A 27,347-nucleotide genomic window follows, 5' to 3' on the forward strand; every position below is an offset into this window, starting at 1 on the left:
TTATTTCATTTATAATTTTAAAAACACTTCATTAATATTAACAAAGATATTGTGATAAATTGTTCCTATAGTAACAGCAATCACTTTTAAAAGTATTGTGATTGTTCCTATGTAAGCTGGCAATCACTTTTAAAAAGTAGCTAAAAAAAAAAAAAAAAAAAAAACACGCCTGTGTTGTAATATTTTCTAGCTGCTTATGCTTTATAAACAAAACATTTGGCATGCCAGCTAGGATTACAAAAAGGTTTTATAGGCCTTTATGTTTGTAAAATATTGACGTCTAAATGTTAGAGCTGGATAACCAAACGCAGAACATAAACAAGAGGAGCTTTCGCAGTTTCTATTTGTTAAACATGATTAGAGTTTAACAAACTCAACTCTAATGTTTCATCCTCAGAAGAATCAACAAGAAAATGATAGATTGGGTTTACTTTTAAGAGTTATTTTCAGCGCTTGTCCTTATCAGTTCAACGAATCAAGTTTTGACGCGCGTAATTCATTGAAGCGAGTGTTTAAATGTTTCTTTAGTGGTGTTTTTTGTTTTGTCGTTTTTTTGGTGATTTATTTTTTATTTTTGTTTATGTTTTTATTTTTGTTTATTTTTTGTTGTTTTATGATGTTGTACATAATTCTTACCTGCATTTTTATGTCAATACCTGCCGATGGTCCTTTGATGCGATTGAGTTTTTTTCTTCATGTTATTATGCGAATATTTATTTGCTTCATTTTTTTGTTTATTTTTTTTTTTTTCGCTGTTGGTGAGTTTTTTTCTTTTTGTTTTATTTTTTGATAGGGTTCACTGTGCACGGTCCCTCTGGACCTCTATTTGCTCCTCTGGGATCTTCAGTGGTTTTGCTCTGTTATGTTAATGAACTCTTAGTAATGGAGGATCTGGAGGTGGAATGGAAAAGAGCAGGCTCAGAGACGCTGGTTCATCTGTATCAAAATGGTGAAATTACCCAGCAGAGGTGCTGAGGAGGTTTCTACCATGGTAGAGTTCATTTTCTTTACTGGATCCAGATTCAACATGGAAACTTCTCCCTCCGCCTGACAAATCTGACAGCTATGAAGATGAAGGGCCGCATTACACATGTACAGTTCACAGTCAGCAGGATTCTGGAGAAACTGTGGTTCAAATAAAAGCATGGTGAGTGAGAGCCACCTGACTTCTGTTGAAAATATTAAAGACAGATGTATTTTTGGTATGTGATGGAATTTAAACCATTTTTTATTCTTTCAGAGCGCTTGCTGAAGCATCAGGATCGAGATCAGCCCATATCTGCATGCCTTCAGGGTGAGGGCGCCACTCTGAACTGCTCTGGTGAACTCCTCACATCACACCTGAACACATTGTGAAGAGAGAGGTTTCAGCGGTTACAGAACAGATAAGAGATATTCTAGGTCTCTGTTCTTCCAAAACAATCAGATTCCTTACCAGATACACTGTGAGGAAGCTGATACAGAGATAGAGCTAGGAGCTCTTCACTGCTGAGATCCCCTAAAGGAAACTTCTCTCTCAGACTGAAGAGAGTGTCAGAACTGAGGATAAAGGAGTTTACATTTTTCACTTGTTTGCTGTAGGACTTTCAGCCAATGCAACTGCAAAACTGGAACGGGTGGGTGTGTTTGCTGGAGGAATTTTAGACAATGAATGTGTGAGTTTGGAAACAAAACAAATAGTAAACTAGCTTTTGACACGGTATGAGCAGTATCTGTTATTATTATTATTTACTTGCAGTTGGTGTGAACAAGATGTTGTTTTTTCTTATAGTTTAAAAAGTTTCTATTTAAAAAGATTAAAAAAGTAAAGAGCAAATAACTTTTAACATTTAATGTAAGTAGCCGCTGCCCAAATATAATAGTTGTGGGAATCCATTTAAAGAATGAATTGCCTTAATTGCAAACATCCTAATTATTTCTCTATAAGATATTATTAATTATTATAAGTTGATTTGTTTTTTGGTTTTTGTTTGGCTTTTTCTTTTTGTGATTGGATAACTGTGTTAATTTTCTGTTTTGCTGCTACATTTGGAGCTGTGCTTCTGTTCTGTTGTCTGAACTACTATAGATCAAAAAACACTGGTATGTTTGAAAGAAAATAAATCTTATTTTGTGTGATGTAACTCAGTGTATTTCAATGTAATTGTTTTATTCATTTAACTGTGATTTATTCTGCTTCTTCTCTGCAGTCACCAGCAGCATAATCTGGAATCTTCAGGTTTCTCTGGTCTTTTGTCCAAACATCTGTATGTTCTTTGCCTTCATGCTTTGGGGCTTTACTGAAGGTGAGTGCAGTAGTTTGGTGCAGGGGTTTTCGACCTTTTAGGACATGCACCCCCCAAGTTTGTCTAATTTCAACCGTGCCCACCCCAACCCCCCACCCCCATTACTGTATTCACACCAAATTACTTTATTTACATCAACATAACACAAATATCCATTAAAGCAGCAAATTATTTTTCTTTTGCTCTTTTTGATTAAAATTTATATAAGAAATGCACAGATTCATTATACTGATGTACATCTGATATTTTGTTTACTGTTTACGTTCACTTAAAACAACTGACTGCTTACAAGGATACTTGTCAACACAGCCATTGATATTCACCTGCTGTCTGAGAAGACTATCTGTTTGTGTACTTCAGATGTGTGCGCGGTTCGCATAGAAACACTTTATCACTTGTCTGAGATGTCTTGGGCTTCAATGGCTTAAAATTACTTAATGTTTAAACTGACAAGACTTAAAACACGTGAGTATGAAGAACTTTCTTGGCCTCTGACAAGACTTAAAACACGTGAGTATGAAGAACTTTCTTGGCCTGAGTGGCGACGTTCTCAGGACGGCTAAAGATTTGCTAACCATATTCATAAATCCTCAAGGGAGTGTCTCTGAATTAACTGATACTTGTTCCCCCCTTGACAGGTTCTGATACCACTCCTTGGGTCTCTACAGGCTGAAAAACCCCCTGCTTGAGTGCCTTGAAGTTCCTCAGCCAAAGCCGCCTTCAAACATATCAAAATGCAACGAACTGGTTTAGTGTTCTTAGTTCCCTTTCAGTCAGTCACTTTCAACATCATGTCAGTGAAGGAGTGCCATCTTTGGCTGTGTCTGGCCAACATGAGGGATGCCAAAAAAGTTTGGTTCCTTAATGCCCCCGTGTCCTGACCGGCCTCTTCCATGACGTGAATGGTGAACTTCACCCAGCAGTTCTCTCGGCTGCACAGAAGCAGACTGAGGCCATTCAACACATCTTCTGCTGCTCGCACCATTCTCCTGCATTGCCTCAGCCTGCTCATCGCTGGGTGACATCCCCCGAAGCTATCTGCACTGGCCCTCGGCTCACCAAACCCAAGCAGAAGAGCAAAAGTCCCTGAGACGGGCGACCCAGAGATGGAGGGAGTTACTCTTCGGGAGATGGTGAACTCCTTCCCTCGGAGGAGGGCTGGGTGGAAAATCTTTTGTTTTGTTTAATCCCACCACTGACCTCTCGGTTGATGGTACCCAAACACTCAACAAAAGAGCAAATTCCTCCATCTCTGGGTCTGAAGAGGGCATGGAGAGTTGAGGACGGTCCAGACCCGGATGACACTCATCCTCCTCTGTCACCAGCGGTCAGCAGTGGGCGGTTTGAGAGCATTATCAAAGACCCAACTCACCTTCTGCCCAACCTTGGAACCAGGTAAGTGTTGCACCACACACTCAGACCCCGCTTTGGTCAGTCCACGAGCTGCATGAGCCGGGTCCCTGAGCATTATCAAAGACCCAACTCACCTTCTGCCCAAGCCAGTAATCCCGCTGGTCCCGCTTGTACGGTATCTGGAAGCCTGGCTAGCACTGCCCAGCTTGTCTTGCTGGCTCCTTTGGACTATCAGACTCAGCTATGTGGTTCAGTTCGTCTGGCGTCCCCCCAAGTTCAGGCAGTGAAGGCAGCCGACTCTCATCCACCAGTGAAGGCAGCCGACTCTCATGTCTTGCATACATAGATCACAGTCCTGCTGGCAAAGGACACAATAGAGCCGGTCCCTCCAGCCTCCAGTTTTACCACTCCTACTTCACTGTACCCAAGAAAGGCGGTGGTTTACGACCGATCTTGGACCTGCGTTTCTTGTACGAGGGATCTTGGAAGTGTGTTTTTTAAGATGTTGGTGCATTAATGGGCTGCTTTACGACCGATCTTGGACCTGCGTTTCTTGAACCCGGGCCCAAATCTTTTCAGGCCACAGTAGACCTTTTTCTGTTGTTCGCATTCTCAGGACGGGACATATAAGTAAAGGTCCCTGCCCTTCTGGGCTGTCCCTGTCCAACGCGTCTTCACAAGGAAAGCTGTAGTGGGCCTCCCTATTCCCCCTTGGTGTGGAGGGGGTTTTTTTACAATTGGCTCATACTAGCACAGTATTGGGATCAGTATTGTGTAAGCGCAGGGATTTGGTGTTCAGGCTTCTCAGTCTGTTGGGCCTTTGGGTCGACTGGGAAAACAGCAAACTCTCCCTGACTCAGAGGATCTCTTTTCTTGGTATGGAGTTGGATTCAGTCGAACAGACAGCATGCCACACAGAGGAATGTGGTCAGTCGATGTTGAGCTGCTTGAATTAATTCAAAGGCAGGATGGTGGTCCCACTGAAACAATTTCAGAGGCTCCTGGGGCATATGGAAGCTGCTCCATGGCTGAGTCCTGAGGTGGGCGTGGCAGCTCCACACTCACCGAGTCCAAGTCTCACAAGCCTGCCGCCAAATCTTCACCCCGTGGACAGACCTCACAATTCTTCATGCTAGAACAGGTCTCACGACATGCTGTGTACACATGGATACCTCCATCACCGGCTGGGGTGCCACGTACAATGGAATGGGCCACCAAATGCAGTGCAATATCAATTGGCTGGAGTTGTTTGCAGTGCACCTTGCCTTGAAACATCTCAGAGGATGCTTACAAAGCAGACACATACTGGTCTGTATGGACAACACTGCAACCGTTGCATACATAAATTGACATGGTGGTCCTTCCGTTGTATGTCGCAACCTGCCCGCCACCTCCTCATAAGTATGTGTTTCCCCCAGTAAGCCTTCTCACACAGACACAGAGGAGCAGGTCCTGCTTGTGGCGCCCTGATGGCCCACTCCGATCTGGTTCCCAGAACTGATGCTTCTCGTGACAGCCCCTCCCTGGCAGATTCCTCTGAGGAAGAGATGGGGCACCCAGTGGCACTGTGTCCAGACCTCTGGAAACTTCATGTCTGGTCCCTAGACTCTGCTTCTGATTGCACTGACCTCCATCAAGAGGGTAGCGGACCTGCGTGCATTTTCGGTCGACAGATTGTGCCTAGAGTTTGTGTCGGCTGACTCCCAGGTAATCCTGAGGCCCCGGCCTGGCTATGTGCCCAAGGTTCTTAGTACTCCCTTCAGGGATCAGGTTATGAGCCTGCAAGTGGTGCCCCCAGAGGAGGCAGACCCAGCCCTTGCTTTGCTTTGTCCCATCTGCATTTTAAGATTGTACATGGACTGGTCGCAAAGCTTCAGGACCACAGAACAGCTCTTTGTTTGTTACGGAGGATGGCAGAAGGGGAATGTCTTCTCCAAGCAGAGGATGGCCTACTGAATAGTGGATGCCATCACCCTGGCTTATCAAGCACAAGGTGTGCCTTGCCCATTCAGGTTGTGAGTTCACTCTACTAGAAGTGTCGCATCCTCCTGGGCGTTGGCTCGTGGCACCTCGCTGACAGACATTTGTAGAGCTGCGGGCTGGGTGACCCCCAACATGTTTGCTAGGTTCTATAGCCTTCGTGTTGAACTGGTATCCCCCTGTTTTCTCAACTCAAAAGGGTAGAAGCACAGAGAGGCCTCGGTTTAGTGTTGGCTTGCTAAAACCGCTCCAGAGAGTCTGTACTGTAGACCCTGTCAAGCTCCTCCATCCCCTCAGCAGCCAGACATAGCAGAAGGCCCTCACTTGATGAATCTATGAGAACCAGTAGAGGGCTGGGTTCCAAATGTAAAGACCTAAGTGGATCCCATATGTGTAAAGTCCATGGTATAACCTCAGAGCCCGTGTTTCCCCGACAGACTTCTGCCATTTCCCAAGAGGGTTACAATCACCTCTGATTCTCCATATGCACCTAAACGGTTGTTCATATGTGTAAGTGCTTCTGAAACCTCCTTTGGGAAGGATGGGGCTTCCGTAAACATTCCTGTTCCAAGTGGAATGGGTACTTTTTCCCAGTGTTATACAATCTCACTGAGTGGGTAGTGCTACGACAACAGTGACTGGCCTTCTTGTTACGAGCCCTGGACTTCTCCAATAAGGGGCGAGTTGCGGATAGGACAGTCGGTGTGATGCTGGTTGATGCATCGCATGCCAGTGTGCACTGGCTCATTTAATTTACACTCAAAGTAGATTGGTCTTTCTAGTCACTATATATCTATATATACTATATATCTAGTCACTATATAGTATAGTGAGATTCCCAATTCGTTGGTCACCGACATGATGTCTCCGTTCCGTAACCGAGACGTTATATTTGTACATATGAAATATAATATTAATATAATCTTTAAAAAAGTGGTAGAGTTTTTTCATCGTCCTGTAATGTTGTAAGATTTTTCTCATCCCCGATTCACATGTTGGTCTTTTGTGTGTTGTGTGTGTATTTTCTATAATGGTGGGACTCTTCGACACTTTCACATAACAGTTTTTTGTCATTTATTATCTGAAGTCCATAATTAAATATTCTGTTCCAGGATCTCTGCATGAGACTGTCACCTGCTGTGCTCTTTATTTTCTGAGACCTGTAATGTTGATTTGGGCTTTGCGCTATTTAAAGTATCTTCAAGGCACGGCCATTAGATTTAAAAGTTGCGCTATTTAAAGTATCTTCAAGGTACGTTAGGATTTAAAGTTTTTTTTGTTTGTTTGTTTGTTTTTGATTTTTGTTCGCTATTTTGTTTGTCTTCGATTAACTCTATTATATTTAAATACATTAAAATGTCAATTACTAAAACATGACTTTTTTAAAACCACAAACTCAGCCTCAGATTATTTTCTAATTATATTTGTGGCAACATTGTTGAATATGTCAGGAAAATTGTAGATTTTGGTGTGACATAATGTTTGCCCTACCCGCAACTTAAAACTGCTATGCTGTGTTAAGTTGTACTATGCTGAATACATAGTAATGCCATGAATCTTGTTAATAAAAATATTATGTTGGAAACTGTCAAGTATGAGTATGTCGTATAATTAGTATTTTAGTCAATCAGGAAAGATATAACAAATAATACAAACTCTCTCTGTCTACAGACAACCTTAAATCATGGATCAGGATTTTCAGAATTACAAGAGAATTTGCTGTTTTTATGGTTTTTGTATATTCAGGTAGGAAAATCCAAATTTCACACAACAGAGGCCACGTTCATTATTCTGACATTAACAGTAGCTATGTTTCCTTCAAAATCAGAATATTGCATAAAACATTTGTAAATAAATAAAGCAATCCCATGTGTTGTCACTTCCTGTGAAACTGGTACAAGATATCAGTAATTAAGGTTGCTGCAACTAGGGAAGATTGTGGCTCTTTTTTTCCTTACACAATAAATACATTTTGCTGCAATGCACAGATGAAACACAATAACAAACACTGTCATGTTAGTTTGGATGCCTGATGTTTAGGAATGCAGTTGTGTGAGACAGTACTGGAAGGTGATCATACCAAATCATTTCGATGATGGACTTTGGCTCAGGCATTTCAAAATTATTTAACATTTAAGATGGCATGCGATAGGATCAGTACTGGTTATCCAATCACATGATCTGTTGAGGCAAAGTCACATGACTTTTTTGATGAGCGTTGAGAAATTTATTCTGTAAATGTGTTGAGATCGTAGTTTATTCTGATGTCGTATTTTATTAGGGGGTGTCATGTGTTTATGGGGTGATCTATATGTTTCTATCCGGCAAAGTCACATGATTTTTATGATTATTCCAAAATTCACATAAAAATAGGTGGAAGGAAGCATAGCTACCTCTTTATGGACTATTACTTGTTTTGCTAACTCCAATAAACTTGTCAAAAATGTAACCATTAAATGTAACCCCACTCTCCAAAATCTGATTATTCCAAAAGAGCCTGGGCAACCCTGATTTCAAAATGACTAGATTACAGACAAATGCTACAGCCGTCCTAGTAATCCCAGGATTGCATTTTTTTTTTTTTTTTGCTGATCCCGCAAGTATCATTTCTTAAGATTAACTATTTCAGTGATGTGTCTGTCAGATAGAAGTATATCTCCATGCGGTTAATTATACCTAACAGAACATATGGATGTCATAATTTTTAATCATCACGCTGGGAAATATTCTTCATTTCAAAAATATGACATCCTTTTTATGGGTGATACTTTATTGCATGCATTTATTATATTGTTGCCTTATCTTTCCTCAAATATCACTATGTACATGAGGTGACCTCCAATGTCTTGGGTGCAGATGTGTTTAGAGTTTTGGGGGCCCTAAGCATAAGCCAGTCCTGGGGGTTGTTTGACCCCTTTTGGTAGAAATTGCATTTTCTAGGATGCGCAAGCACATTTGCTGAGGAATATGCTTTTGAGTATTTGTGGTGCCTGTGTATAGTCCTTATGAATATTTGTCTTTAAATGATTCATATTTCTGAATATTTTATATAAAAGCCATGCATGAAAATGACATAATGCACTATTCAATTACAGTAACCCAGTTGATCGGTGACCAACTGTATCTACATGAATCACACAAATTATAGTTCTTGCTCAGGACGTCATCTTTGTTGCGTGACATTTATTTTAATTATTTTCATCTATTTCTATAGTTCTTTTTACATATGTCTGGAGAAAGAGAGCACATGATACAGACACCAAACCACGCATATTTTCTGCAGTATTATTTGGAATTGTTGTGCTGAGTTGTCTCATCTTGAGTATAGGTAAGAGTCTCTGTATGATTTGATTCTTTATGCATTTTTAAAGCTAAATAGTAGGATAAGTAAGTATATATGAGCACAGATTTATTAGGTTGATAAGTTTATTACCAATAGTTTTGTTCAAATAAATTATAAATTCTACAATTACCAAACATGATAATCAAATGCATACAGAAATTGAAAACAGATTCCTTTTAGGACTAACTGTGTTTGGTATGTTTGTTTTTTAGTTGGGACTAACTGTGTTTGGTATGTTTGTTTTTTAGTTGACGTCTCAAGGTGTCCCAGTCAAGAGAGGCCCAGCGGGGCTTCCCCATGCAACCAAACTCTAGGTGAACGCAATCTTTTGCAAAGTACTGTTAATTCTAGAAAAATGTAGTTTAATATAAACTATGTGTTAATGAGTTGATAAAGCACAAGAAACCAAAGGGGAAAATAGATCTGAAATATATTTGTTGACTGTTACCACAGTCTGTTACTACTTAGACCAACTACAGGAACATCATGTCATCATGTAACATCATGTGACTAAGCCAAAATTATGACATTAATTTGAGTGATCCGATCCCCCGGGTGATAGACTGTATTTGGAATCTTGTAATACATACCATTAATGCTTGCCTTTCTTCTCTCTCCTTTTTGGTTAGGTTGCAGACACAAGCTCTTTATATTTTGTCTGATTATTTCTATCCTGTCTGATTGTCAACTGTTCCAGTTCATCATCTTATTTATTCCCTCTGAAGGTAACACCTGAATACTGATCCCTTCATAATTTATGAAACTGATATGCAAAAAGTGGTTTGTAAAAATGCCACTTACATAAGTTTTTATTCTGTGTAAAAAAAATAAAAAAAATAAAATACAATTCAGCCAGTGTCACACCTTGATGTAGAACTTGTAAAATTATATTTTTACATAAATGAACATACTGAATTAAGTCATTAAGTATTCCACAAGAAAACCACATCTAGACTCTCTTTTCAGTGATTTGAACATTTATGCTTAACAACTTCTGAGCAATTCATATGATACGTTTTAATGACATATTATTGACTGTTGATTTGTTTGAATGGGAAAATAATGGACTGTTATTCTCTTATTTTAGAAATTTTTGTTGTGGTATTTGTTCAGCCACTACTGCTTATCTGTATACCACTTTTACCTCATCTGCAAGCAAAATTAAAATGTAAGTACATGCTGAATTTAATTCTTATTGTATTTGTATAGTTGTGGAGAGAGTGAATCACATTATGTCCCTGTATGCATACATTTGTGAGGATTTTATGAATGGAAATACAACCTGTATAATATTTACTTAAGTCCATGTGAAACAGAAGTTGTTGTCAATTTTACTACCAAACTGTGATGTATTTGATTGAAACAACTATGAAAAAGAAAAATTGGATGTGACTTAATTTTATCCACTGGTTGTTGATTGTATTCTGAAAAGTGAGCAGTGTTTACCAGAATAAAGGCAAATATGTTTTTAAAAAATACACAAAGAAACACAAGAATAAATTGAGCACAAAAACATGCCTTATTTGTATTTTTTAAAGGGATATTTAAATCTAATATGTGATTTACTCACCCTCAAGCGTGTCAGAATAAAGGCATATATATAATGGCAGTTCAGCCAGGTCCACCTTGGCAGTGATTGGTGGTCCAGGTTTTTGAATCATAATAAAGTGCGTCATTAAATATGGTAGTGATTGTCGTCCATCCATCATAAACCATCCATCATAAACCAGAGAATGTCATTTTAGCATTGATGATGTAGGAGTACTTGGCTACTCATAAATAAGCTCTGAGCTCTGGTGCTCAAGAACCAAGTTTTGTTCACAGCAAAGGAAATCCAGTATATCTTGGCTCATATCGAAAATCCTCCAACATTTTTCTTTACAAATCCTCATTTTGTACTTCTAATTCATGTTTGTCACCGAGTTTGCCTTCGTCCTACAGTACGTCATCTGCTGGACTCCACTCTCTCCTGAACGCATGTATGTCAGTTAGTGGAAAAATATGCAGATTTTATAACACAAATGCATCGATTCACTTCAAGAGGCCTTTATTCACACACACCCCTCCTCCCCAGAGCCGTGTGGAATACTTTTTATGATGAGGGATGTACTTTATTTTGCTTTATAGATTATAGTAATAATAATTGGATTGGACTAATTTTATCCACAGTTTTTTGGTTGTATTCATGAAAAGTGAGTTTACCAGCAATAAAGGTTTCATACTATGTTTTGGCTTACAACCTGCTGCAGGCCCAGTAATTATCAGTTGTATCATAGACATCAAGTGAGTCATAAGAGGAGGGTAGGTATGACATTTTGAATTTCTTTTAAGATTGCTGTGGGTTTTGGGTAAAAATACAAATAAAAAACACACCATCAAAGGAAACGCAAGAAAATACAATTGAGCCACCAGAAACACCTTAAGCAACATTAATTGGATCAATTTTAATTTCATGTTTCCGCACAATGATTTGCATGAGCTATCAGACTGACAGATCAATTTTAATATTTGATGTGAAATATAATGAATCGTTGATGTGATGGCCATGTCTTATAATTCATAGTTCTCCGCCACTAGATGGATAAAATTGTGCCCATAGTAACAATAAAAACTTCCTGGATGTCATCCTATTATTTATGTTCTTCCAGCCATATTGGAAAAGCAGAAGGTACGGCCCCTGCTTTTCGTTTATTTTTCATATTGAAACATATTGCTTAACTAAAAGCATATATAGAACTTGTAAAAGAATAAAGCTTTAAGTAATTTTGTTGTGCCGGAAAACTCAGATTTTGTCTTTTATGTAAGCGATAATATTATTTATTGATTATTATTATTTTATTTATTATCATCTTGACCTTGGGACAGTGATTAATGTGTATTTCTTTTTTTTTCTCTTTTTTTTTTCTAGGATCTTGTGTGAAATGCTAGCTCACAGAATAACAAATTAATAATTTGAATGTTTATTAAAGAATACACACAAAATGTGTTTTGTATGACACGTTGCAGCTGACTCAAATTGCTTGCATTTTAATTGACAGAAATTTTTGTTTTTTGAAAAAAAACATAAAAGCTGGCGGAACAACAAAAAGGGCACAAAAACGGCTTTTTTGGAATGCCTGGAATGGAATCCACCGGTCATTTTATTTCATAGAAGTTCTGAAGATGATTTAGTAGCGTCTTTAAAGCAAATGTCGCAGTATTATCCATTGTCTCTGACTTATGTTGGCTACTGTTTCTGTTCTGACCAATACGTATTATAAAAGAGAAGGCCAAATCTGGTGCTGACGTAGAAATTATGTGAGCTGTATTCCAGCTGCAAATAAAAAAATAGAGCCCCAGGTAGCTTTCATAAAAAAATGTACACATGCTGTGTTCCTGTAATTAAAAAAATGCATAAATAGTTACATTTATTACGTCAAATGAATACATAGAATATTACACTTGAAGACTTAGTTGCTTGCAAAGTCACACAGTCAGCGCACATGAATAATTAACTGTCAATTTGTGTTTCATTGAAGTGGGAGCAAAAACAACCAATGTACAAAATGAAAGCTAAATTACCCCACAAATTAGGTCTGTGTTTTGTTTAACAGTGATAGAATTTTTAGTAGTCCAGGAACGAGGAGAAAACACTTGAAAACGAGCACAGAAGGATCAAATGCATGTAATTACTAAATGTTAAATCCTAATAATTTTCCCCTTATGATTACTGTAAGCTTTATTGTATTTACACTATTTGGCATAAAGCCAGTATGAGAGTATTGCACAGAAAAGAGATCTGTATAATTAAAGCAACCATTTGATTGTTTGCTTGTTGTGTGTGTGTGTGTGTGTGTGTGTGTGTGTGTGTGTGTGTGTGTGTGTGTGTGTGTGTGTGTGTGTGTGTGTGTGTGTGTGTGTGTGTGTGTGTGTGTGTGTGTGTTATAGTGTGTGTGTTGTAATGAAATCATGTTCATGTTTGGAGCAGTTGGTCTTGTTTTGTTGAACTCTGTTACACTGACTGCAGAACTGATCCTGAAAGCACGTAAGTGAATATCTATCATTTCTGCAAATAACTGTATATTTGTCTGTATATGTGTGTATATAATTTTTTATATATAATTATATGTGTGTAGCATCATACCATTTTTACAAAAATACCTCGCTGAAAATGAAGAGAGCCCAACAGGGTTACATTATCCAAATACTAAAAATTTACCGTTTTGCTTTCAAATGTCCCATGCATCTTTCTATTCAATGTTATTCTTTCATTTTGATTCTTAGGCAATGGTGAGCGTGTCATGAAGGATCTAAGAGTCGTTGTCTTCCCTTCTGAATGTGTTTTTGCTTTGTATTGGCTGGTTTTACAAATGCATGCTTACTGTTTCTTTTTATCTATATTATAAATATATATATATATATATATATATATATATATATATATATATATATATGGATATATATATATACACATACACATTTTACAGACTTTATGACACAACACACAATACAGAAGGACAGTATTGGAGGGAGGGAGAGATATTACATTTCAAAGAAAAGGAGAGAGGCTTAAATGACTGTCCAATGTCCCAACAGAGAATTAGAAATAAGGACTATAAATAATGACTCAAACTCAGGAGTGCTAGTATGAATCATGAGCATGCATTTTTTTTGGAAAGTTTGGTCAAAAAGTGCCTATGAAACTGGCAAAATAATGGCAAAATACACTTTATATATATAGCTATATAAATATATATATATATATATATATATATATATATATATATATATATATATATATATATATATACACACACATTATTTTTTTTGTTTTTAGATACAAATGTTATTGAATTGAAGGATTAGCATGGTAAAAGTGAGATAAACATCGAAGATGACAAATAATGATATATTAGTATTAGCCCAGTAAATGCATCAAATTAAAAGTGTCCAGTAGGGGGAGCCAGTTTGCTCAATCAGTTATTAACATTTTTAAACAACTTAGTCTCTCTAATCTCTCCTGTCACATAGGGAGGAGTGTTACATCTGGGTAAGTTCAGATTTGTTATTCAACACAGCTCTTATGCTTGTACTCTGGGTATGTGTGTGTGTGTGTGTGTGTGTGTGTGTGTGTGTGTGTGTGTGTGTGTGTGTGTGTGTGTGTGTGTGTGTGTGTGTGTGTGTGTGTGTGTGTGTTTATGTGGTTTATGAGGACACAAATTTGTATAATAACATGGGTATTACAATGGGGAGATTTATCAGGACACTTCCGGTGTCCCCATAATTCAAAATGTTTAAAAAACAGTAATTGGTGTTTTTTTAATCTAAAAATGCAGTTTTCTGTGAGGGGTAGGTTTAGGTGTAGGGAAATAGAAAATAAAGTTTGTACAGTATAAAAACCATCACGCCTATGGAGAGTCCCCATTAACCATAAAAACCTATGTGTGTGTGTGTGTGTGTGTGTATACATACACGTGTATATGAACTATTTATGTATCATTGTTTAATCTGTAATTCTATAATAGCTCAGGGTAATTTAATAACTGCATATGATGTGTCAGCTGATCATCAATATAAGCTTTGATCTTTGTGTGGAATAGAAATGTGTAGTTGCCAAATAGAAATGTTTTGTTTTTAACACAGAACACAGAATCATGAAATGGAGAATCTGGCTGATCCTGATGTTTTACAGACACAGATTTGAGAAACCGACTCATCTACATTTATCCTGTACTCTGACTGCTCTGTCTGCAAAGAAGAGTTCCCTCTGGAGTAAAAAAAAAACCAAACAAAACCAAACAGAGAGACTGAAAACTAAATTGTGAAGCAGATGGTCTGGTGACATTCTGTTACAAATAACTTGAATAGTTTTGTATTGGTTGCCAAATAATTTCAAAAGTAAAACATGCTGTATTTTTGTGGCATTATTAAGTTTCTTCTAATAAGTCTTATAAACAAAAAGTTTTTTTTTTTCTTTCTCATAAACAAACTGAGGTACAGCTCTTATGTACTGCAGTGCCTTGCAAAAGTATTCATACCCACTGAACTTTTCCACATTTTGCACAGCTTTGGATCATCCAGGTAACAACACAGTATTAAGAATAAAGCTTATGTAAACATTTGAACTGGGTCATTTTTATAAATTCTAGTGGAATATATGTAAACTTTTTTATGTGCAATGTCTTATTCTTTCTTTCTTTCCTAATTTTTTTTTTTTTTTTTTTTTTTTTTTTTTAATATCTCTAACATTTAGGTCAAAACTAATACTAAAAAACAACATGCATTTTGTATGATCCCTGTTATCTTGGTGAAATAATTAGGCCTGACATTTTGCAGATACTGCAAAGTGTTTGTAAAATTTTGACCCGCGATGTGCACTTTATGTAGTGATTTGCTCTTTGTTCTTTTGCTTTGATGGGAGGGGGGATCAGGGTGTTTAATAAACTGAAAAGGTTTTTTTTTTTTTTTTTTTTTTTTTTTTTGCATTTATATTGTTTTACTTGCACAATTATTTTAAGTATATAACTAATTGGATGGGTTTGTGCCATCTAGTGGTTAAGAAAAAATACGTCGATATCAGAGAGATGGTGGCTGCACTTTAGTGGGCCAATTTAAATGACTTTTTATTTGAAACATACATACTTTTAAGAGAGAAACTGACACAAAACAATCATGTAAACAGGAGAAGTAGGAGTGCCACCATACCATTTCTCGGTATTACGAAACTATCGAATTAGACATTTGCACAGCTTGTTTCTTCTGTGGATTCTGATATATCCCGTCTCCTCATCTTGATGTGAGCATTTTGGATTCAGTGCAAGCATAAAAAATATACTGACATTAGTGTGAACTGTACTGCAAACTTTGATCAGTAGTTATTCCTTAGTATTTTGAGTGTCTAATATTATGTAACACCAGGTGTGTGAAAAGGCCATTCCAATCCCTGTTTGCATGAATATTACGTATGGTAGATAGGCTACTATAGTATTTCATTGATAAATAGATTTTAAAGTTAGTAATTTATTTGTGCTTCTTCTGTGTTTATTTGGTTATCTATACCATGAAAGAAACAAACAATGAGATTAAAATAATGCTTGTGTGATACTGGAGAAACTGTGGTTCAAATAAAGGATACTGGTGAATAAAAATCTAATTTTGTTAATCATTAAAATATTTCAAGCTCATATTTCAGTTTTATTCTATCTTATTCTCTCAGAGTGTTTGCTAGTATCAGGCTCAGATGAGTCCATATCTGCGTCTGTGGGTAAGGACGTCAATCTGAGCTGCTCTGTAGACTCTGACCCCTGAAGTGTTATCAGTTTATTTATTTATTTTTTAATAAAGGTAATCATGAGAAAGTTTAATATGTTGTGCTGAACAGAAATACATTCTTTTTATTTGACAGAATACTTGCAGTGGACCTTTATGGTTGTATTTCTTGAAGTTCTGAGGATTATGGTGGCCTTTGAAGAACGAGATTATGTTATTGGAATTATCCATCATAATGCATGTCCTTTATAACCTCACTCTGTAATTATTAAAGATCATAATATGGTTTCATAAAAGTCAGAAATAAGATAACTGTTATACATTTTACAAGTTGTATATAAAATATCATGAAAGCAAAATGTATGAATAAAATTTCTGCAAGTTTAATATTAAGCATACATTTTAGACATTTTTTTATCATATGAGCAAGATTTAGGATTAACTGAATATACACATTAATGTCATTAGTAATTATTCTTTAATTCTTTGATAAATCATTCTTATTTTAGTTACCCTGTCAATGTTTTGTACTTTCTGTACTGCACACACTTGTTGGCCAAAAGAAGTGCTACTGAACTGTGATCATATCACGTACAAGTATTTATAAACTCTGAAATGTATCCTAACCAAATTCATGGCTTGATGCTTCAAATATTTTTACCATATTTATTCAACAATTGATTTTAAACTTAATGTTTGATGTAGCAGGCATAGTATAGTGTCATATTATCAGCAAATGAACATGTTATTTTGCTCTTTTGACCTTTGAATGTGATTTCATTTTTTGTTTTACACAGAGGAAGAACATTCAGAAGCACAGAGATCTAACAGACCGAGACGAGCCAGCAGGGATCAAATACATGTAATTACTGACTGCTGACTGCTGATTTTACCCAACATTTATTAAAAAATCCCTCTTCTAATTAACTCTAAATTAACTTGTTAATGCAATAGAATAAAAAAACAATTCTATAGTAGAACAAAGAAAAGAAATTTACTAAACTCAACATACAGTGTTCAGTGGTAACAATAATTTAATAACATTAGTGCAACTATTGATTTGTTTGTTTGTGTGTGTGTGTGTTTGTGTGTGCGTATGGTGTGGTAAGCATGCGCATGTGTGTGTGTGTGTGTGTGTGTGTGTGTGTGTGTGTGTGTGTGTGTGTGTGTGTGTGTGTGTGTGTGTGTGTGTGTTTTAGCGCCTCTCTTTTATGAAATCATGTTTGGAGCAGTTGCTGTTGTTTTGTTGAACTCTGCTACACTGACAGCAGAACTGATCCTAAAAGCACGTGAGTGATTGTAATATTTTAATATCATACAGCGTTATCTAATCTAACACACTGTAATAAACTGTGTCTTTAGGAAATATGCACAACAAATTACAGTGCAATTGCTAAAAAAATTGCCTTGACCTTTTTGTTTTCAAATGTCTTAATTTTTCTGTTTTCATATGTAGTATTTTAATTTTAATTTTAGGAAATGGTGAGCATGTCGTGAAGGATCTGAGAGTCATTGTATTTGTCTCTGAATGTGTTTTTGTCTTATATTGGCTGTTTCTACAAAATATGTGCTTATTGTAAAGTATCTTTTAACATATTTTTTTAAAAGAGACTCAGCTGATTAAATCAATCTGACTGTCAAATGTATGAGAACTTAACACTATAAATAATGAGCCAGACTCATGTATTTTGGTAAAAATCTGTGTTCGGAGTCAGTGACTAAAAGCCAAAAAATCCATCCAAACAGGTAACTTAAAGAGCTAAAGACACCACATATTCTGTCTTCAAAATTGATATACTGAATGCATTATATTAACTAAAAAAAATATATCATTAGTCACAAAAAATATTTTATTAAAATGACAAGCCCTAATAAAATTTATGGATAATTTATTAAAACAAGAGGGCCATTTTAGGTGTATGTCAAAATATCTAAATTGTGCATACAGTGTAAATACAACCTGATTTCCTCATTGTGGTTTTAATTTTGCTATAAAGCTTGTTAAAATGCTGGTAATATTTAATATTTACATTATTGTAAATGTAATATGCCATGAAAATAATTTTCTCTTTTTTTTATGCCTCCTATCCTATAGTGAAGATTAAACCTGGGTAAGTGCAGGTTTCTTTCTTTCTTTCTTTCTTTCTTTCTTTCTTTCTTTCTTTCTTTCTTTCTTCTTTCTTCTTCTTTCTTTTTAATCCAACAAAGTCTATAATTAGTTTTTAATTATGTTTTCTGTCACAGATTTATATTTAAACAAGGGAACTCCACTTCAATGATGCAGATTTCATCTCAGGATAATGTAATTATTATCATGTTACAATGTTTAGGCTGATCTGCAGTATAAGGTTTTAAAAGATCCTAATGTGTTCAGTTGTACAGATGTCGGTTTCTTCTTTCTTTCAAATATTTTTACCATATTTATTCAACAATTGATTTTAAACTTAATGTTTGATGTAGCAGGCATAGTATAGTGTCATATTATCAGCAAATGAACATGTTATTTGCTCTTTTGACCTTTGAATGTGATTTCATTTTTGTTTTACACAGAGGAAGAACATTCAGAAGCACAGAGACGCCAACAGACCGAGACGAGCCAGCAGGGATCAAATACATGTAATTACTGACTGCTGACTGCTGATTTACCCAACATTTATTAAAAAAAATCCTCTAATTAACTCTAAATTAACTCTGTTAATGCAATAGAATAAAAAAAACAATTCTATAGTAGAACAAAGAAAAGAAATTTACTAAACTCAACATACAGTGTTCAGTGGTAACAATAATTTAATAAATTAGTGCAACTATTGATTTGTTTGTTGTGTGTGTGTGTGTTTGTGTGTGAAAGCGCATAAAGTGCAAGTTTTCCCTCTGTGTGTGTGTGTGTGTGTGTGTGTGTGTGTGTGTGTGTGTGTGTGTGTGTGTGTGTGTGTGTGTGTGTGTGTGTGTGTGTGTGTGTGTGTGTTTGTGTTTTAGCCTCTCTTTTATGAAATCATGTTTGGAGCAGTTGCTGTTGTTTTGTTGAACTCTGCTACACTGACAGCAGAACTGATCCTAAAAAGCACGTGAGTGATTGTAATATTTTAATATCATACAGCTGCTATCTAATCTAACACACTGTAATAAACTGTGTCTTTAGGAAATATGCACAACAAATTACAGTGCAATTGCTAAAAATAAGCTTTGACCTTTTGTTTTCAAATGTCTTAATTTTTCTGTTTTCATATGTAGTATTTTAATTTTAATTCTTAGGAAATGGTGAGCATGTCGTGAAGGATCTGAGAGTCATTGTATTTGTCTCTGAATGTGTTTTTGTCTTATATTGGCTGTTTCTACAAATATGTGCTTATTGTAAGTATCTTTTAACATATTTTTTAAAAGAGACTCAGCTGATTAAATCAATCTGACTGTCAAATGTATGAGAACTTAACACTATAAATAATGAGCCAGACTCATGTATTTTGGTAAAAATCTGTGTTCGGAGTCAGTGACTAAAAGCCAAAAAATCCATCCAAACAGGTACTTAAAGAGCTAAAGACACCACATATTCTGTCTTCAAAATTGATATACTGAATGCATTATATTAACTAAAAAAATATATCATTAGTCACAAAAATATTTTATTCAAATGACAGCCCTAATAAATTTTATGGATAATTTATTAAAACAAGAGGGCTATTTTTAGGTGTATGTCAAAATATCTAAATTGTGCATACAGTGTAAATACAACCTGATTTCCTCATTGTGGTTTTAATTTTGCTAAAGCTTGTTAAAATGCTGGTAATATTTAATATTTACATTATTGTAAATGTAATATGCCATGAAAATAATTTTCTCTTTTTTTTATGCCTCCTATCCTATAGTGAAGATTAAACCTGGGTAAGTGCAGGTTTCTTTCTTTCTTTCTTTCTTTCTTTCTTTCTTTCTTTCTTTCTTTCTTTCTTTCTTTCTTTCTTTCTTTCTTTCTTTCTTTCTTTCTTTTAATCCAACAAAGTCTATAATTAGTTTTTTGTTTTGTTTTATGTATTTGTTTTTTATCAAGGGAACTCACTTCAATGATGCAGATTTCATCTCAGGATAATGTAATTATTATCATGTTACAATGTTTAGGCTGATCTGCAGTATAAGGTTTTAAAAAGATCCTAATGTGTTCAGTTGTACAGATGTCGGTTTCTTTCTTTCTTTCAAATATTTTTTACCATATTTATTCAACAATTGATTTTAAACTTAATGTTTGATGTAGCAGGCATAGTATAGTGTCATATTATCAGCAAATGAACATGTTATTTGCTCTTTTGACCTTTGAAGTGTGATTTCATTTTTGTTTTACACAGAGGAAGAACATTCAGAAGCACAGAGACGCCAACAGACCGAGAGGAGCCAGCAGGGATCAAATATATGTAATTACTGAGTGCTGACTGCTGATTTACCCAACATTTATTAAAAAAAATCCTCTAATTAACTCTAAATTAACTCTGTTAATGCAATAGAATAAAAAAAACAATTCTATAGTAGAACAAAGAAAAGAAATTTACTAAACTCAACATACAGTGTTCAGTGGTAACAATAATTTAATAAATTAGTGCAACTATTGATTTGTTTGTTGTGTGTGTGTGTGTTTGTGTGTGCGTGCGTGTGTGCGTGCGTGCATGTGTGTGTGTGTGTGTGTGTGTGTGTGTGTGTGTGTGTGTGTGTGTGTGTGTGTGTGTGTGTGTGTGTGTGTGTGTGTGTGTGTGTGTTTGTGTGTGCGTATGTGTGCGTGTGCGGTAATGTGTGTGTGTGTGTGTGTGTGTGTGTGTGTGTGTGTGTGTGTGTGTGTGTGTGTGTGTGTGTGTGTGTGTGTGTGTGTGTGTGTGTGTGTGTTTTAGCCTCTCTTTTATGAAATCATGTTTGGAGCAGTTGCCGTTGTTTTGTTGAACTCTGCCTACACTGGGACAGCAGAACTGATCCTAAAAAAGCACGCGGAGTGATTGTAATATTTTAATATCATACAGCGTTATCTAATCTAACACACTGTAATAAACTGTGTCTTTAGGAAATATGCACAACAAATTACAGTGCAATTGCTAAAAAAATTGCTTGACCTTTTTGTTTTCAAATGTCTTAATTTTTCTGTTTTCATATGTAGTATTTTAATTTTAATTCTTAGGAAATGGTGAGCATGTCGTGAAGGATCTGAGAGTCATTGTATTTGTCTCTGAATGTGTTTTTGTCTTATATTGGCTGTTTCTACAAATATGTGCTTATTGTAAGTATCTTTTAACATATTTTTAAAAAGAGACTCAGCTGATTAAATCAATCTGACTGTCAAATGTATGAGAACTTAACACTATAAATAATGAGCCAGACTCATGTATTTTGGTAAAAATCTGTGTTCGGAGTCAGTGACTAAAAGCCAAAAAATCCATCCAAACAGGTACTTAAAGAGCTAAAGACACCACATATTCTGTCTTCAAAATTGATATACTGAATGCATTATATTAACTAAAAAAATATATCATTAGTCACAAAAATATTTTATTCAAATGACAGCCCTAATAAATTTTATGGATAATTTATTAAAACAAGAGGGCCATTTTAGGTGTATGTCAAAATATCTAAATTGTGCATACAGTGTAAATACAACCTGATTTCCTCATTGTGGTTTTAATTTTGCTAAAGCTTGTTAAAATGCTGGTAATATTTAATATTTACATTATTGTAAATGTAATATGCCATGAAAATAATTTTCTCTTTTTTTTATGCCTCCTATCCTATAGTGTGAAGATTAAACCTGGGTAAGTGCAGGTTTCTTTCTTTCTTTCTTTCTTTCTTTCTTTCTTTCTTTCTTTCTTTCTTTCTTTTAATCCAACAAAGTCTATAATTAGTTTTTAATTATGTTTTCTGTCACAGATTTATATTTAAACAAGGGAACTCACTTCAATGATGCAGATTTCATCTCAGGATAATGTAATTATTATCATGTTACAATGTTTAGGCTGATCTGCAGTATAAGGTTTTAAAAGATCCTAATGTGTTCAGTTGTACAGATGTCGGTTTCTTCTTTCTTTCAAAACACAGAACTCACCAGAGATTTATACAGTACATGGAGAATCTGTCTGCACCTGATTCTGATGTTTCACAGAGACAGAAATGAGAAACAGACTCATCCACATTTTGTTTACTCTGCAAAACCATGAGGACCCCAGCAGATCAACAAGCTGAGAGCTAATCATTAGTCTGATTGTCTTTCAACAATTGCAATACTTTGGGGATTTAAGTATGAAGGTGTGTGAAAATGGCAGTCTGTTTGTCTTTATTAAATTCAATATTTTTTTAAGTCAGTATGAAGATCCTGAACATATGTTTTGAAAATGTTGGCAGTGATCAGGCATACGGTGTATTAGACATTATTTAATATTTCAACTAGTAGTGGTAAAGTAACACAACTGAACCATATTTAAATATACGAAAACATATTTATGCAATGTTTAAAATGAAATGGAAATTAAGTGTTTTGTGTCTGAATTGCTAGTTTATGTTTGTGTAACTGTAATAATAATAAATAAAAAGTGCTTTCTATTGAAGTCTTCAAGTTCATCATTTCTGAAAAAGAAATCTTTCTGCTTGAGATGTGGCCAGGTTTCAGTAGTTTTACTGGTCAATTATAGACCACAATCCAGTTTCTTACTAGGTTACAACTGTTTCTATATTTTGTAAATTTCTGTAGAATGAAATACTATGGTAATATACAATTCCGATTTATTACCCTCAATCATAAAAGTCTTAGCTTTGAGCCCAAGTTAAGAAACACTTCAGTCACTCCTGCTGTCTGACCTGATCCTCTGTGGTGGAACTGCTTAAAAAAAAAAAAAAAAAAATTAGCTGGTATGTGTGGATGTAATTCTGATCCATTAAACAGTTCTGGATAATTCTTTGACAGTTTTTTTTTCCTCTGATATTTCACTTTCACGCTCCTTTCAGAGCATTTGATAGTATCAGGATCAGACTGTCTATATCTGTGGGTGAGGATGTGACTCTGTAGACAAACCGCTCTAGACTCTCAGATGCAAGCTGAATTCAGTTCAATTCAATTCAATTTTATTTGTATAGCTTTTCACAATACACATTGTAACAAAGCAGCTTTACAGAAAAATGCTTGTGTCTTACAAAGCAGAAGTGAATGTGTCCAAGTAATGTTCATTTCACAAATGAACAGTTCAAGAAAATAGAATCATACAGTTAGCTAACATGAAATTAATTTCCAGACAGAAGCTCATTAACGCGATTATTACAAGTGTGATCATAATGATTACAATATAGAGAATTTTTGGCAGCATGTCGATTCAAGTTGGCGTCATCTGGGGTCCTCGCAGGGTTTAGGCATCATCTCTTCACAGGTGTTGGGTCATCTGAAGTCTTTCACTGAGTCTGGATCCACGCTGGAGATGGTGTTATCTCTAGATACCTTGAGATGGGCATCCCAGGGTGGGAACAAAAGCAGATAGAAATTAATTAGCGGGAGCTGCTGTTCATAATGTTTCAAGTAAAAAAAAAAAAAAAAAAAAAAAAAAAAATAATTATATATATATATATATATATATATATATATATATACAGTACAGGTCAAAAGTTTGGAAACATTACTATTTTTAATGTTTTTGAAAGAAGTCTCTTCTGCTCATCAAGCCTGGATTTATTTGATCAAAAATACAGAAAAAAAACAGTAATATTACTGGGAACAAGGGTGAGATTGAGATTCATTATGCTTAATGCTTGACTGAAGAGATCTAAACAGAGAGAGTGTGTTTGAGCCCCTCGACATTATCAGGAAGACTATTCCAAAGTTTGGGAGTCAGATGAGAAAATGATATCCCTCCTTTAGTGGACTTAGATATCCTAGGTACTACTAAAAGTAGACTATAGAGGTTTGTGACATTAAAGAGTGTGATGGATTATAGGGCATAAGAAGATCAGTTAAATATAAAGTGGATTTACAGCCTAAATAGATGTATTTATATATACAGCATACGCAGTGATTGCTGTAAGGGTCTTTTCATCGCTAAAGCCTCAACAAGTTCATGCTACGATGAGCAATATCTAGCCTAGTTTTTAGTATGAGATAAGGGGTATTTTTCTCAGATGAACGCTGCCACCTGTAGGTTGTGTGTGAACATTACTCATGCAGCTGCTTTGAAGCATGAGGGCTTCACCAGACACCCCTCGCTGCAGACTGTAGCGCGGTGACGTCACGTACGTCTACGTCTATAGCACGCATGCGCATTAACGTGGTGACAGCGCATGCGTGTGTAATTTGCATTGCGTGATGACGTTAGTAGTTTCGCGTCTTTGTGCATTAAAACGCATGCGGTCCCATCTGGTCTAAATATACTTATTAAAAATTCATGTCCTCTGCTCTCTCCATACTCATTGGATCCTGCTGATACTGAAATATGCCGGATCTGTTTCTCTATTCCCTGTACTAAAAATAATAATCGTTGTATACGGGCTTTGTTCCAAAGGGATATTGGGGGAAGGGGAAGTCGTGGCCTAATGGTTAGAGAGTCTCGGACTTGCAATCCAAGGGTTGTGAGTTCGAAGTTTCGGGCCGCAGTAATTTTAGGTGGGGGGAGTGAATGTACAGCCGCTCTCTCCACCCTCAATACTCACGACTGAGGTGCTCCTTGAGCAAGGCAATCAACCCCCAACTGCTCCCCCAGGCCGCCAGCATAAATGGCTGCCCACTGCTCTGGGTGTGTGTTCATGGTGTGTGTGTGCACTTTGGATGGGTTAAATGCAGAGCACGAATTCGAGTATGGGTTACCATACTTGGCTGTATGTCACGTCACTTTTACTTTCACTTTCATATTGTCTCCAAACCTGCTATTATATCATTCTGGAATGGATGTGCTCAGGGCCGCATTAAGACTATAAGGGGCCCCTGGGCTTTACCTCTCGAGGGGCCCTTCCAGGGCTCGACAATAAGGACTGCCCGATTGCCCGAGGCTAGTGTGAATGGCGCTTCGGGACAGTAGGCGGAACGGTCACTTGCCCGATCGGGCCAGTGCTGTAGGGTGTGCGTTATAGGCTATGTAGTCTATGATATCGTAATTGTTGATTTAACGATCTGATATTATCGAGTATGCATCTCACTTTACAAAAAACAAACAAAAACACACCTATTCTGTGCAAGCATGCACTCGTGGCGTAGTCTAGTAGGTTAGACTTGTGCACGTGATTTAGATCTTAATGCCTCAGAATTCAAATATGCCACTGTATATATTACATATAATTAATAATTTAATATCTATGTTAACCAATATTACACAAAAGAGTCCCGTTTTCTCCAAATATTAGCATTATTACAAATGTGATGATTTTATTCAGCGAAAAGTTTAATAAACAAGAACTTAATATCAAGTGACTTACATTTTAGACACCAAATCATTCTGTTTCATTGTATTTAAGCCAACGAAAATGGTTCCAAAGTCCACAGAATTGTTTTTATTGCTCTGAGCAACACTTCCTGAGTGAATCAGCCGCTTGAATGAATGGTTGAATCTCAATGATTTGCTCATTAACAGTGATTCGCTGCCACCTACTGGCGGATTTAATTTCAGGTTTAAAGTGTCTTCATTTTGTTAATAATTCCACAGTATTTAACGTTTTATATTTTCAACATTAAAAACATTTTTATGCATCTGTAACTGCTCTTGACTGATACATTTTTAATAAAAATTTAATCTATTCTATAGTTATACATTAGATTACAATGTCTGTACCTGAAAATCTCTTGTTTAAACCTACATGAAAAACTTGAAAAGCACCATTTATTTCATTTATATGTTTGTTCTGTTGTATTTATTTGTCAGTCAACACGAGTACAGAGATCTTTTTCATGACTTATTATTGCGATTGAAAAGTAGTTTTAACATCAAGCACGCCCTACACGATTTTCTCATTCATGCATTTTTTTTTTTTTTTAGTAAAAAACGAAATGTGCCCAAATATCTTGCTTTAAAGAAGTGGATACGAACATCAAGCGCAATTAAGTGTTTGTTTGAAGGCATACGCAACTTTAATAGTAACAAGAGTGCTTTTATTTAAATCATTATGTTAGTATTATAAGGCCTATTTAATTACATGCATGCAGAATCGTTCGCGTCAACATTGCAATACATAAAAATTATTATTCCACAGCTCTAGTGTGGTGGCTAACTAACTACTGGGGAGCTCAACTAAGTTGTTAAGTTTAAAAAGGAGTTAATTATTTTGATAGACTATCATATCTAGCTACTGCTGCCAGCCTGCTAGTATATCACCTGTAAGTGGCAGTGATTCCCTTTCCCCTTCACCATTATCTGCATCTTCATCTTTCCCTGGGCATGCGTTAAAATATGATGTTAGTTTCTGGAATTTTTTAAACAAACTGTTCTGACGTTCTACTTTATCTTGTGCTATTTTTCTTTTTTGCGAACCACTGTCATTTTTACGAGACATTGCTGTCACATTAGATTAGCTATTAGTTATTGTCATCATTAGAATAGGCGGCAATTATCTTATAAAGAATTCAACGTAAGTATGTCACGAGAGTTCGATACAGGCCAATAACTGAATGCTTTCAGACAATGATGAATTTTATTGATTTCAGAAAATTAAATAATGCCCACTGTTTACAGTAACGGTGGGCATTATTTAACAGTGTTACTGATGATTGCAGGGTTCTTTGAGTGAGAGGGTTTGACTGGCACTTCTCGAGCAGGACTTGCAACGCCCGCACGTGCATTCAAAGCAAAGCGATAAAGCGTAATTTTAAAGGGACAGCCAACAAAATATAAAATCCGATTACAATATTTTCCGGCATCATCGGGGCCCTCCCCCAGCCCGGGGCCCTGGGCTTAAGCCCAGGTAAGCCCGTGCATTAATGCGGCCCAGGATGTGCTAATAATTTGTTATGGTCTAAAATATGGAAACTCCCACATAAATATTTAATTACAAATAAAATCAAAAAAAATCTCACTTAAACTTATTTATAAATATTACCCATGTAATTATTTTCTTGTGAACAGATTTAATTGTGATATTGATACATTGTGTACATTTTGTGATCTACATGCTGAAACATTTTGTCATTTATTTTGGAGTTGTCCTCATTCAGT

At 36.0% G+C, this 27,347-nt stretch overlaps 2 long non-coding RNA genes across 2 annotated transcripts; both read left to right on the top strand.

Annotated features, from left to right (window-relative positions):
* The first annotated feature begins 1,987 nt into the window (after positions 1-1,987).
* On the top strand, positions 1,988-6,768 carry LOC122134247. The gene is made up of 3 exons (XR_006153797.1): positions 1,988-2,082; positions 2,190-2,285; positions 6,731-6,768. It is a non-coding gene; the product is annotated as an uncharacterized LOC122134247 (long non-coding RNA).
* Positions 6,769-7,227: 459 nt separating this feature from the next.
* LOC109062953 lies at positions 7,228-10,129 on the top strand. Its single transcript, XR_006153795.1, has 5 exons — positions 7,228-7,364; positions 8,833-8,946; positions 9,210-9,275; positions 9,591-9,686; positions 10,049-10,129. It is a non-coding gene; the product is annotated as an uncharacterized LOC109062953 (long non-coding RNA).
* The last annotated feature ends 17,218 nt before the right edge of the window (positions 10,130-27,347 follow it).

Source organism: Cyprinus carpio, chromosome A3 (genome assembly GCF_018340385.1).
Source record: "Cyprinus carpio isolate SPL01 chromosome A3, ASM1834038v1, whole genome shotgun sequence".
NCBI lineage: Eukaryota > Metazoa > Chordata > Actinopteri > Cypriniformes > Cyprinidae > Cyprinus > Cyprinus carpio.